The sequence below is a fragment of the Lampetra planeri genome, chromosome 20 (assembly GCF_965212315.1).
Source record: "Lampetra planeri chromosome 20, kcLamPlan1.2.h2, whole genome shotgun sequence".
Lineage (NCBI taxonomy): Eukaryota > Metazoa > Chordata > Hyperoartia > Petromyzontiformes > Petromyzontidae > Lampetra > Lampetra planeri.
In genome coordinates, this window is record NC_136126.1 from 6,412,565 (window position 1) to 6,426,251 (window position 13,687).

Here is a 13,687-nt window from a genome sequence, read left to right on the forward strand (position 1 = left end):
AAATGTGAATCAAGACCGTAATTATAATATATATTGGGGGGCAGAAGCGTAGCTAGGGGGGGGGGGGCAGGGGGGTACATGTGTCCCCGGGCGCCAAGGTAAAGGGGCGCCAAGATGAGGCTTACAACGTTACATTATAACTTATTGCGGCGGGCGCGGCAGCCTGAAACTACTGCACAAATCTACACCTCAACCTAAAAGTTTATATATCCCGCCACACACAGCCTACATGTCATGTAATTACATTTTGGTATGTGATTAAACGGGGGGGCGCCAATTTTATAGTTCGTCCCTGGGCGCAAAATATCCTAGCTACGCCACTGTTGGGGGGGACACATCCCCAAATATGCTCAAAATGTCCCTCCCAATATATTGCTATAAAATAGATTTCTGTTAATATGATTGTGGTTATGGTTGTACTTTATTAATCCCTCATCTCTGCCATTACATACAATGAAACAAGAAACAGTTAAAAAGAAAAAAACATAGCAATGTAATACAATACACAATTAGACATTGTTCAAAAGAAATAAAAAGTCCATCTTATGTGTTAGTGAATTTTTTAATATTTTAGGCAGGAAATTAGTTTTCAAATTTAGATTTTTTTTTTCTGGGGGGGCGACCCCCAGACGCCCTGGGAGATTTGGTCCCCCCAATGTTGACTCCATGGCTACGGCCTTGATTTGAATACACCAAAATTGTCTCGAGTTTTTAAGTGGGTTTTATAATTTGATATGAAATTGGTTGTAAGAATAAGTTTAACATGTAATCTAACCGTGAACCCTAACCAGTTTTACTGACATACCTGTCAACCCATACGGTTTCCCTGTATTCTTTTACAGGTAAATTTGAGTTTTCAGGTCCTTAGAGTATACAGCCGTTTCAATGCGGGCACAGTTTCCAATCATTCCTGCATTTGCTATCACTGTCAATAAGTCGTAAGGACAAACTGTGAGTCTGTTGGACTTTATCTCAACGAACCTTGTTTTCTTCCCATGGACAACTTGATGTTGCTTTGTCAAGATGCAAAAATCCAACCAACATCAAAGTGCTGATTCAACAAGAAAAACGTTTGGGAGATGATCGTCAATTCACACAAAATGTGATCAGAGATTTTTTTTATTAAATAAATTCAATACAATCTTTACATTTTACACGTTTTCATTACATTAGATTTTTATTAACCCGTCATACGACAGGCAATTACACTAGCTCTTTATAATTCAGGTGTATTATTTAAAAGTGTATTTTCAGCGGCTATCTTGATAAAGATGTGTGTTGCTTTGTACCCTCAACAAAAAAAGTCAAGGTGTAAAGTAACAACTGGTATATTCCTTCCGAACCAGTTATTGCCAAGGAGTCCTGACCCCCAAAAAGTGATTTTTTTTGGTGGAAAATTATCAATAGACCACATGGCATGTTTAATATACAATGCACTACTCTTGGGTTTTTTCGGTAAAGTCACGTCGGTAAAAATAAATAATAGAAATAAAATTATTTTATTTCTATTATTTTTATTTTCATTATTTATTTTTACCTACGTGACTTTACCGAAAAAACCTAAGAGTATGAATCCTTGCAGTCACGAAAGCTTCAGATCTAGAATACAATGCACTGTTTAATGAATCAAACCACTCAAGAGCTGCACTGGCGTATTGAATAATCTTAACTTTATTACACTCGTATCTCTTATTGCCATAACACTAAGTTTAACAGAAGCGGACATGCTTTTTGTTTGTTACAAAGTACATCCACGCCACGTGTTGGTTTATTGGGACATGTGTCTAATGATACTTATAGACCAGAGGGCAACTTTTTCCATCAATAGTATAGTTTTAAAAAAATCACACAATTGGAGCCATAATGGCTGTGGATCATTGGAGGTACACAACAGGGGAGCGGTAGTGTAGCGGCGAGCGCGCTGCTCTATGAACCCAGCGACACGAGTTCGATTCCCGCTCACGGCCAACACCAGTGACGATTATCTGAACCAGTCCCGAGCCTCCCCTAGGTCGACTCAGCCTCAAATGAGTACCTGGTGTGGTGTGTAAACATTGCCGCTAGGGAGACAAAGGCGGTCGGGCGTGGTGCTGGCCACACCCACCTCCTCGTGTGCCGTTCCGGCCTTCATAGGTGCTCGCTAACAGCACTTGCCCCTACAGTCTGTTAACGCTATACGGGGGATCTTTGTACACAACCGGACTCTGCTGAACACAGGGTAATTGTTAACCTATGTGAGGCGTGAATGTTATTTCCTCTGATTTTGCACCCTGCTAAATTTCGTTATGCCACAGTACACTTAAAGCCAATGTGCATGTGTGATTACTTGTATTGTACTTTCTCCTGCATGGCTGTCAAGCACGGCACAATTTGGCTGCTTCCATCAGAAAGCTTCCTTAATTGGACTCACCATTAATTCGACTATATTTAGCTCTTAAAGGGGATATATAAAAGCATGTTATTCATTCCGTGAGCCTTAATTAAAGGCAATATGGCTGGCAAGACTGAACAAAATACATGGGTTATGGTCACAAGGGACTGACTTACAATATTAATTGGCAGTGTTGCCTCTTAATAGCATGTTAATGCACATTTAGTTGTTGAATCTAGTAGTTTACTTAAAATGTTCGTTCAACTTTATCTCTGTACTTGCACAGCTTATAAAAAAATACCACTGGGTTAACATTTGAGACTTATTCAACATGTAATACATTACAAGTGTTTTTAAAGCACTGCAACAGCACATTTGAGCCTATAATGAATATCCAGCCAGTGTTTACCAACGTACTCATTGGAGTCATGCAACATACAATTTGTATATATACAAAGAGGTTCTGAAACATGTATTTTCCACATTAGATCTATTACAAAACGAAATTTTTTTTTACCGTAAAAATTCTGAATTCACTGTAACAATAACACAAAGCCCTTGAAGCTTGTTTTTATTATGACCGATTTCCAGAGTTAGATATGCTAGGAAAATATACCTTCATGACATGGAGGTGTGATTTAGAATACTAAGCACCTGACCAATGAACACTGTATTGTAATGTATTTTATTTTGGCTGTGTGCATACATTTATTCCTTTACTGACCAGAGCTTGACCACGTGTAAGCGCAGGTACATTCATAATCATGTTTTCCAGGGCAAAGAGCTCAGGTTGGAAGCTTGTGAATATCATAAGATCTTTGCATGTGTAGGGCTGTTACGGGAGGGCTGTAAGTGCATACGATCCAATGGGTAACAAACACAGTGGGCGGAGTTACGGGAGTACACGGGGGGGGGTGCCCGCAGCGACGTCCGCATCAGGCAGCCTGGGGGGTTGTGATCCTGATGGGGGGTATAAAGGGGGAGGACAAAGAGAGCTCGGGGCTCAGTCTGGGAACGAAGGAGGAAGAGTGAAGATCCTCTAGCTAGAGCCCTGGACTCCCCTCGACGCCGCCCTTGTCAGGGCTGCAGAGGAGCGAGCCAGAGGCGTGGTTCCGTGAACCAGGGTTAGACCCTGGGACTCCGGAGACCGTAGCCCGACTCACCAGTGTCGGGCCAGTTAGCCTCCCCTAGCTCGTTAGAGGAGGACTTGGGGATAGGTGAGATTAGCTAGGGGGTATCCCCAGTTATCCGGGTGAGGGGGCCGCTACCCCCTCTAGTGTTGTCCTGTACCGATAAGCTGAAATAAATATACGTGTGCCTCAACCTGGGTGTCCAGCGTCTTCACCGGTACTTCATCTGGTGTCAGAAGTACTACGGACATGGAAACACGTCAGACAGCTCGAGCCAGAGTACCGGAGGAGGACACTGCTGAAGTCGTTGAGCCCGAGGCGGCTCACCAAGACATGGCGCAGCCGGGGGCCGACGCGTTCCTACCGGGGCATCGGCATGAAGAGGGGCCGCAGCCAGACGCGCTACGGCTGGCTCACGAGAGACTGGCGGAGCTACTGTACGCCGCTGCCGCCACGCTGGAAAACATCACGCGGCTGGGGGCTGGTGGTCCACCACGGGGCGAGGGGAGTCGTCAACCTGAGCGCCTTCCCGCCATTTCTGAAAACTCAAACTTTGAATTTCCCGCCATCGTCACGGCAGCTGCGGAGGGCGTGGCCGGGCTCAACCTTGGGTCCGACACCGCTCTCGCTGGGACAGCTGCGTCATCTCCAGCGGAGGGAGCGTCATCACATCCGCGACAGGCGATTCCATCTGCCATTCGCGCCGACGCACAGCCGAGTCCCGGGGATAGCAGCCTACAGACGTCCAAGGCGAACGCTGCGCTACAACAACGGCTGCCTCCGCTGAAAGAATTTGTTGGTGCAGAGGGCGACTGGGGCGGCTTCCAGCGACGCTTCATCGCCCACCAAGAAATGGCAAGGTGGTCCGACGATGAAGCCCTCTGCGCGCTGCCGGCGCTCCTCGACGCAGACGCGCTCGCCGCCCTCACATCGGCGCCGAAAGAGAAGCGGTCTACTCTGCCGAAGGCACTACAGCTGCTGGCCGGGGTCTATGGACCTTCAGCGGAATGCAGAGAGCGGTTCTACGAGCGCAAGCGGGGTGAGAAGGAGTCGCCCCTGGCATACAGGACGAGCCTCCTAGCGCTGGCTAAGACGGCTTTTCCCCGTATGGACGACGATGGCGTGGACGCGATGGTCACGGAGAAAATACTCCTCCTGGCAGACGACCTGGACATCGCTGTCGTCGCACAGGAGGACGCCGAGATGACCTCTCTTCAGGCGGCGCGCCTCCTTCACGCCAACCTTCTGTCCCTGCGGCGGAAAGCCAGCAGGGCATCGGCAGGGCGTGCGGTGGCTGCAGCCACCCTTCCGACGGAGGAGCTCTTCGCCGTCGACCATCGACGGCAACAGGCGCAAGAAGTACGGTCGGCCCGGGACGGGTCAAGCCGTTTCAACCGCCCGTCGTCTCCACCGGGGCTCCCGCGGTGTTTCAACTGCGGCGTCCGGGGCCACGTCGCCTCGGGGTGCCGCTCTCCTCGACAGCGCGGGACGACGGCTCGACGGGACGCCGGGCCTCCTCCTCCCAAGCTCCAGCAACATGACCCGGCGAGTCGCGGCACCACACATGTTTGGCCAAAACACCTACCCGTTGCACGCTCTCGCACCACAACAAACGGGGGGCCGATGTCGCGTTGCGAGGGGCCAACGCGGATCACTGCGGGGACTCAAATCGAGCCCAAACAGTGGTCCGTGTTGGCCCATCGCGTGGTAGCCGCGTCGTCAGGGTCGTCGGCCGTAGTCGGACACATTGACGGGGTAGAAGTACGCATCTTGGTCGATACGGGGGCATCGGCGACAATCATTTCGGAATTAATTTACAATATTCTGCCCGTACAAAGCCGGCCTTTACTGCCGGTTAACGTCCCATTCTATGCCGCTAACGGGGGCTCTCTCGGCATCATGGGACAGATTCGAGCGCAAATTTCTATTGGGGACATCAAATTGTCGGGGCCGATTTTCGTTTCCTCCTCGCTGACGGTTCCGTGCCTGCTGGGGACGGATTTCTTAGGTAAAATGCCCATTCGTATTTTGATCGACCAAGGATGCATTGAGCTTCCATCGGGGCGGCGCATGGCGTTCCTGCCATCCCCTGCGGCGGCTCAGTCGGCGTTCGCGACGGTACCGGCGTTCGTCGTTGAAACTGTTCGTGTGCCGCCGGGAGCTCAAATGCTAGTGCCTCTGAAACTTCGTAAGCCCTTCGCTAAGGGCATAGGGGATCATGGTGTTTTGCTGGGACCGTCTAGGGCCGGGGTTAATGGGCCTCATTTGATTCCGGCCCAGACCGTCGTAAGAGGGGACGGGGACCCTTTCATCGCGGTCCTAAATGTGGGATCGCAGACGGTGGTGGTTCCTCAAGGGACGGTGCTCGCTCACGCGACGCCAATGCCCTGCGAGGAACCTGTCGCGAACCACGTTGGCACTGCTTCCCGGATGCTCCCACATTCGGACAGCGATGAAGGGTGGATCGACGCGCTTTGTGCGGGATCGACGGACCTGACAAATTCAGAGCGCCAACAGCTTAGAACGCTACTGAGGGAATTTTCCGACGTTTTCAGTCGTGATAAATATGATTTGGGTTGCACTCACCTGCTGCGTCACCATATTGACACGGGTGACAGCGCGCCAATTCGCCAAAATCCGTTTCGGTTAAGTCCCGCCGAAAAGGACCATGTCAAATCGGCTGTTGATGACATGTTAGCCGCCGACATCATTTCTCCCTCCACCAGCCCGTGGGGAGCGCCGATCGTCCTGGTTAAAAAGCAGGACGGCTCGTTGCGGTTTTGCGTGGATTTTCGGCGCCTTAATAAAATTTCGGTTGCCGACGCATACCCGCTCCCACGGATGGACGAATCGCTGGACGCTTTGGCGGGAGCGCGATTCTTCTCCACACTAGATTTACTTTCGGGATTCTGGCAGCTTCCTCTGGACGATGATTCTAAGCCTAAAACTGCTTTCCGTACACCGCACGGCCTGTTCCAATTCAACCGGTTGCCGATGGGCTTACACTCAGCGCCGGCAACTTTCCAGCGATTGATGGAATTGGTTTTGGCTGGATTGCAATGGGAATCGTGCCTGATTTATTTGGATGACGTTATTGTCTTTGGTAAAACTTTTGATGAACATCTCCAGAGGTTGCGGGCGGTTTTCCTAAAGATGCGGGCTGCTAATTTGAAATTTAAGCCCCAAAAATGCCATTTGTTACGCGAGTCGGTGCGTTATTTGGGGCACATCGTAGGGCGCTCGGGTATTGCTACCGATCCCGCCAAAACGCAGTGTGTCAGCTCCTGGCCGACTCCCACCTCGGTGGGAGAGGTCAGGAGTTTTATTGGCTTCGCATCATATTACCGACGCTTCGTCGCTAATTTTGCAACAATTGCCAAACCCCTACACGCGTTAACATCTAAAGGGGTTCGGTTCCACTGGGGTCAGGATGAGGAAGCTGCTTTCTGCTCCCTTCGGGACGCGCTGGTGAAGGCTCCTCCCTTGATTTACCCAGATTTTTCGAGGCCGTTTTTGCTCGACACCGACGCGAGCAACACGGGTATTGGAGGCGTGCTTTCCCAGGTGGTTGACGGCGTGGAACGGGTGGTCGCGTACGGCAGTCGGGTGTTGTCTCCAACGGAGCAAAGATATTGTGTCACCCGTAGGGAACTGTTGGCAATTGTCTATTTCATCCAACAGTATCGCCCATATCTGTACGGTCGGCATTTCACCGTCCGCACAGATCATGCGGCACTGCAGTACGCCCTGAAGGTTCAACAGCCATCGGGACAATTGTCCCGATGGCTGGAGGTCCTCCAGGATTTCAGTTTTGAAACCACTTATCGTAAGGGCGTTCGCCACACCAACGCTGACGCTCTGTCACGGATGCCAACCGCCTCCGAATGCGCATGTCTCCTGGGGTCGGGGCGTTGCAAGCCAGTGGGGGACGTGATGGTTCCGGTCCTGGCGGCGGCCGCCGACGATGAAACGGTAGTCCCCATTGATATCGCCGAACAGGGGAGAGATTCCCTGCTTGGATTGCCCGTTGATGAATGGGGGCGCCTCCAGTTGGAGGATGCCTCCCTCCTCGCGTTGCGTCGTCGCGCCGGGGAGAGGGGGCGTGTGACGGGTCATGCCGACGCATGGGAAACCCATGCGGGCTTGCTTATGCATTGGGACGGGAAATCCCAGCGTCACCGGCTGGTGGTCCCTTCTGGCCTACGAGGTAAGGTGGTGTGGGCTGCTCATGAGCGCCTCCTCCACCTAGGTACCCAGAAAACACTCGCCTTGCTTCAGCTGAATTTTTTTTGGCCGGGTATGACAAGGGATGTTGCTGATCTGTTGGCGGCATGCCCTCAGTGTGCGCAGCGCAAACCACCGGCACGGGAGTCGAACCCGCCCTTACAATCCATCCAGGTCTCCAGAATAAATGAACTGGTCGCACTGGATATTCTGGGGCCATTCCCCGCCACCTCCAGGGGAAATAAATATTTGCTTACTGGGGTCGAATATTTTACGCGCTGGCCTATGGCCTGGCCCCTGGCGAATCAGTCGGCAGCAGCCATCGTCGACGCCTTTGTCCAAGGTTATGTCATGGACAAAGGTGCCCCGGAGCGGTTGTTGACCGACCAGGGTAGAAATTTTTCGGGGAAACTCCTAAAACAAGTCTGTGATCTCCTGGGAACGAAAAAAATTCGAACCTCCCCCTATCACCCGCAAACGGACGGGATGGTCGAGCGTCTGCATCGCACCATCACGTCTATGTTGTCGCAGCAAGTTTCGGACTCACAGGCTGATTGGGACTTACAAATTCAAGGGGTTCTAGCGGCATACAGATTGGCTCCCCATGCTGCGACGGGGTTTTCACCTTTCTTTCTTATGTATGGCCGCGAACCCGACCCACCTGTTCGGGCACAGTTGCAGATCCACGTGCCGCTGGGCAAATCTAAATTGGACGATCACGTTAAATTTAACCTTGACAAACTGACTGAGGCGCGGGATGCGGCGAGGCTAAATTCTGACAGGCGTCAGAAGGCGAACGAGCGCCTCAGACTGGCTCGCGCGCACGTGCTGCAGTGGAAGCCGGGGGACAGGGCATGGCTGCACTGTCCCCAGGTACCACTCGCGACCTCCTCTAAACTCGTACGCCCGTGGCGGGGCCCCGTCGAGGTTATTGAGGTTTTGAGGCCTCAGTGCGTTCGAATCCAATGGGGGAGGCGCCGGTGGTTTGTACACCCCTCTAGGCTGAAGCCGTTTGTTGCGGTGCGGGGGCCCACGCCACGCACGCGAGGCCAAGCATGTGGGGGGTCGACCGACTCGGAGGGTCCGTCGCTGCTCTCGCCTGATGTGTTGCCGGCTGTCCCACCCACAGGTGTACCGGGAATGACGGGCTCACGCCCTGGAACCCCCACAGGTGATGCCGACAGTCGCGCGACTTCAATCGCGACCTCACCTCGAATGGGACAGCCGCCACCGGATGGTCCGCCGTCCGGGGTTGCCCCGTGTGACGGGCCTGCGGCAAGGACGCGCGCTAAAATGCGCAGACTCTTATAATATACAGCAGGAAGAAAAAGAAAAAAAAAAAAAACTTTTCTTATTTATTTTCCTTCACGTGTCATGGTTACTGTATGCTGCGTCGGTGGTGTGCTCCTTGCACACTGAGTGTGTTGTGTTGTGTGGGCGCGGTGTGTGTGTTGTGGGTGCGTTGTGTGTCGTGGGTGTGCTGTGTGTGATGGGGGAGTTCCTGGCTAGTTGTACATACGTGCTTACGGATTTCGTATTTATGCGGGGGGGGGGGGTGCGTCGGACATTCCCTTCGGGGGAATGGTTGTTGTTCTTGTTGTTGTTCTGCTATTTGCATTTTGTTGAAAAAATGAGGCACACACGGGGTCGAGGGGTAATTGTTCCTTTATTTGGAATTGTTGCAGCCGGGACGGCTGCGAGCTGTAATGGGGGGGGTGATGTAGGGCTGTTACGGGAGGGCTGTAAGTGCATACGATCCAATGGGTAACAAACACAGTGGGCGGAGTTACGGGAGTACACGGGGGGGGTGCCCGCAGCGACGTCCGCATCAGGCAGCCTGGGGGGTTGTGATCCTGATGGGGGGTATAAAGGGGGAGGACAAAGAGAGCTCGGGGCTCAGTCTGGGAACGAAGGAGGAAGAGTGAAGATCCTCTAGCTAGAGCCCTGGACTCCCCTCGACGCCGCCCTTGTCAGGGCTGCAGAGGAGCGAGCCAGAGGCGTGGTTCCGTGAACCAGGGTTAGACCCTGGGACTCCGGAGACCGTAGCCCGACTCACCAGTGTCGGGCCAGTTAGCCTCCCCTAGCTCGTTAGAGGAGGACTTGGGGATAGGTGAGATTAGCTAGGGGGTATCCCCAGTTATCCGGGTGAGGGGGCCGCTACCCCCTCTAGTGTTGTCCTGTACCGATAAGCTGAAATAAATATACGTGTGCCTCAACCTGGGTGTCCAGCGTCTTCACCGGTACTTCACATGGGCTGTTGACAACATCAAGTGCATTGGTTAATGACCAAAGCAGTAATTCTGTTTTACCACTGTTCTGAAAACAGTTCAGAGATTGGAACCATATTTCCTGGATTTCAAACTCGTTGGGAAGAGCACTGAATTATGAGCCTGGCACCCTGAGTGTGATTCCCAGCCACGGTTAACATCAGTGGTAAGCGATATCTGAACCAATCCTGCACTATTCACCATACGCACTGACCAACATGGTGAAGTATGCTCAAACAAACCCCATGATCGACTTGTCGTCGGGATGCCTTCATCCAGCAGTGGATTCACAAAAGGCTGTACTCAAATTCACGACAGTTTCTTTATTAACGTTTGTGGACTTTCATAATATAGTTTTTTGGGTTAGATCACGTGAATATATATGTGTCGTTAAACCCGCCACCACCCGACACAGCCAATTAGTAAGGTTGGTCACTTAAACAGAACATACCAATTCGTCACTAGTACATCACACCGGTGTGTTGAAGAGCAAATGCACACCATTTACAATCTGAGTACGACGTTTCACCAGTAATTACAACTAGCTTCATCAGGCGACAGACAGATTTGTATTTACGCGATCTGACCCAAAAACCTATATTATGGATGACATTGGTCGCGAAAGCCTAAACTTTGTTGGTGGTTTTTACAAGGCAGGAATACATTGGATCCAGGTTAGTACAAATTTATAACCGTAACACCCTTTACGATATCACTTTAAACTATGCCCAAACGAACAACTATGCACACTTTGTCAAAACATATATACGCATTTCAGTGCAAGTATTCGGTATTTATGTTGGAAAGAACCATCCGATAAAGAAGTTTATGCATTGTTGTTAGGCAAGATGTAAAGTATTATATATTACAATTGGATGTAGGAGGGATTGTGTCACAAAGTAGACAAACGTTAAAATAAAGCTGCCTTAAGAAAAATGACCATTGAGACGAAAAAAAACTGGACAGGATATACATATGTGTGGCAAATAAGTGCTGACTTGATTATAAACAAACTATTCAAACACTTTGAATTGAACAACAAAAGTTTTCATAAAATCACGGCTAATACAAAGCATATACTCAAATATATATTAAAACAAATGCACATTAGCACTATGTGACCATTGGTCTGGAGTGGCCAATGTTACATTGTCAGCCTCGACAGAGTGGGATAAATGGCTGATACGAGTAATTTGTAATGTACAGATTGTACGTTTTTCTTTTATGCACAGTTGCTAAAATGGTGAAATTTACGTAGAAAACGTGATAAATAGCATGTCGACGTAGCAGGAACAGTCACGGTGTTTTGGTGATTCCAAGCAATATTCAGAGGGGAGCTGCATATCTATATCTGGAGCATGCAGATTGTTTTATGTGCATAAAAACAACACTTGACACCAAAGGGATATTTTTTCCTAAACAGTTTCACTACTAATACTAACATGAAAATGAGGTAGAACTGAGAACAAATTTCTTCTATGCATAATACATTGAGATTCGCTGGGTGTCCGTGAAATATCAAATATGTTTTTTACAAATATAAAATGTAAAACTGATTTATTCTGTCACAAATAGTCATACAATATGCATAAGCAAAAATCCCAATTTGTTTTTGACTGAAGTAAAACAGATACTCTGTATAATAATGTTGAGAATATGCAAAATTACTTGATAGTACACCCTTTTCTATAAATTGCATCCAAACAAAAAAATTTACAATGTATTTTCACTCGCATGTTCTTTTGCCTGGATTCTAAATCTGAATTGAACATGCTGAAATTATAACCCGTGTAATTTTTCACAAAGGAGTGCGGATTCTTTGTTCCTATGAATCATTGCCAAGCTTGGTGTTATTCTGAGCCCTGTTCATAACATAGCCAGCTGATCTAGAGGAAAACGGCACACAATATCGAGGCGTTTGGCACGTGTTGTTAGATGTGGGCAAATCCTATGCTCAGTTATTCAAGTTCCCTCGAGACCTACTCGGAGAAGCCAGGTCGTCGAGTTCCCATATGAGATACAACAAAATTAAGCCCTACTTGTGTGAGTTGTATCTCCAAACCATGCTTACAAACCTTTACAGGTGTGTGTACAAATAGATTATTGTTCCTGCACACCTCAGAGAGTAGCGTCAGTGTGTATCTCAAAGTCCTCAATCGTTAATGCGGAAAGCGACACTGCTGTTAATGCTACTGGGTGCATATAGCATTAGAAAACTGTGGTATCACCCGTGTGCACTCTCTAAATCGGTTATATGATAAAAAAAAAATTGTGCAGCTTGAAAACACTTGGGGGCCGTCCATAAATGACGTCACGCACCTAGGGGGGAGGGGGGGTCAGACATTTGTGACGATGTGTGACGAGGGGGGAGGGTTGAGAAATGTGCAACTTTAAATAAATATCGAATTGTTATAACAACACTAATTGTCAGTTTAACACTAATTGTTATAACACTAATTGTTATAACACTCCTACAACATCAGAGGGCAGCGCCACATTAAATATGCACTACAATGACAATAGTTTAAAGCGATTTGAAGCATGCTTTATTTTCAAAATGGAAATATGGTTTGGGGGGGGGGCAGAGCTTTGTGACGTCATATTTGAGGGGGGTCTGACTTTTTGTGACAAGGGGGGGGGGTCAAAAATCGTCCAAAATCGCGTGACGTCATTTATGGACGGCCCCTTGGGGAGAATTGACACCGCAGTATGATAGCCCCGTCTGCTTCTTCCTGCTAATAAAACAAATGTCGAGTGGGTTGTGAACAAGTAAAGCTTTTGGTGGATTTTAATTATCAAGTGTTCACGTAATCAACACAATCATTCATTTTTCAATAATATCTGTCTTTATATGGGTGGGTGTTAATTTTAACATGAGAATGGGCCAATGAGCAATTCCAAAAACGAAAAAAAACATTAATTTAGTAAATTCAAAACTATTTTGGTTTAACACTATCATCCAGTTGAGCAGTTTATTTTCACTGTAAGATTAAAACAAATTCTCAATTATTTTATCTTTACCTTTACCAACTGCTTAATTGCTGTTAGCATATAAAAAGTGCTCAAACAACTTTATGTAATTGAGACTATGTAATACCTCCCTCTCGTGACAATGCAATATCATTGCATGATTATATAATACAGTACACAACAGTACAATGGATGCAATTAAATAATCACAAATAAATATATGCATTTCACTTGTTAAAGCTGTCTTTTAATAATGGCTTTGCTTAGATAAATCAAAAGCTATATATAACATTTTAACTTTGTTGTCAATTAGTACTGTAGTAGCAACCCTTCAAGGTTGTATAAAATATGGTAATTGATTCCACATCTTAATAATTTTAGTAACCAAATCAGTGGCTCGACAATGAGCCAGGGTCGAATTGCCATGTAATGGGCCACCACAGTTCAATCGAGAAGGTTCAATATCGTTGCAGTATTTAATTTAATATAGTAATATAAATCTGTGGTGTGCAAAGTGCAATTTGATTATCAAACTGTTCACGGACTCAAACTACTGATTGATTTTTATTATCCCCTACTGTATAGGAATACCCAGGTAAAATGTTGATTTATAGCAACAATTATGAGAAAATATGAGTTTTTGTTGTATTATTTTTGTGGGGTTGCATAATCCAGTCACTTATTTTTCAGTCCTGCGGAATGGTTACAGAACATGTTGTATGTTA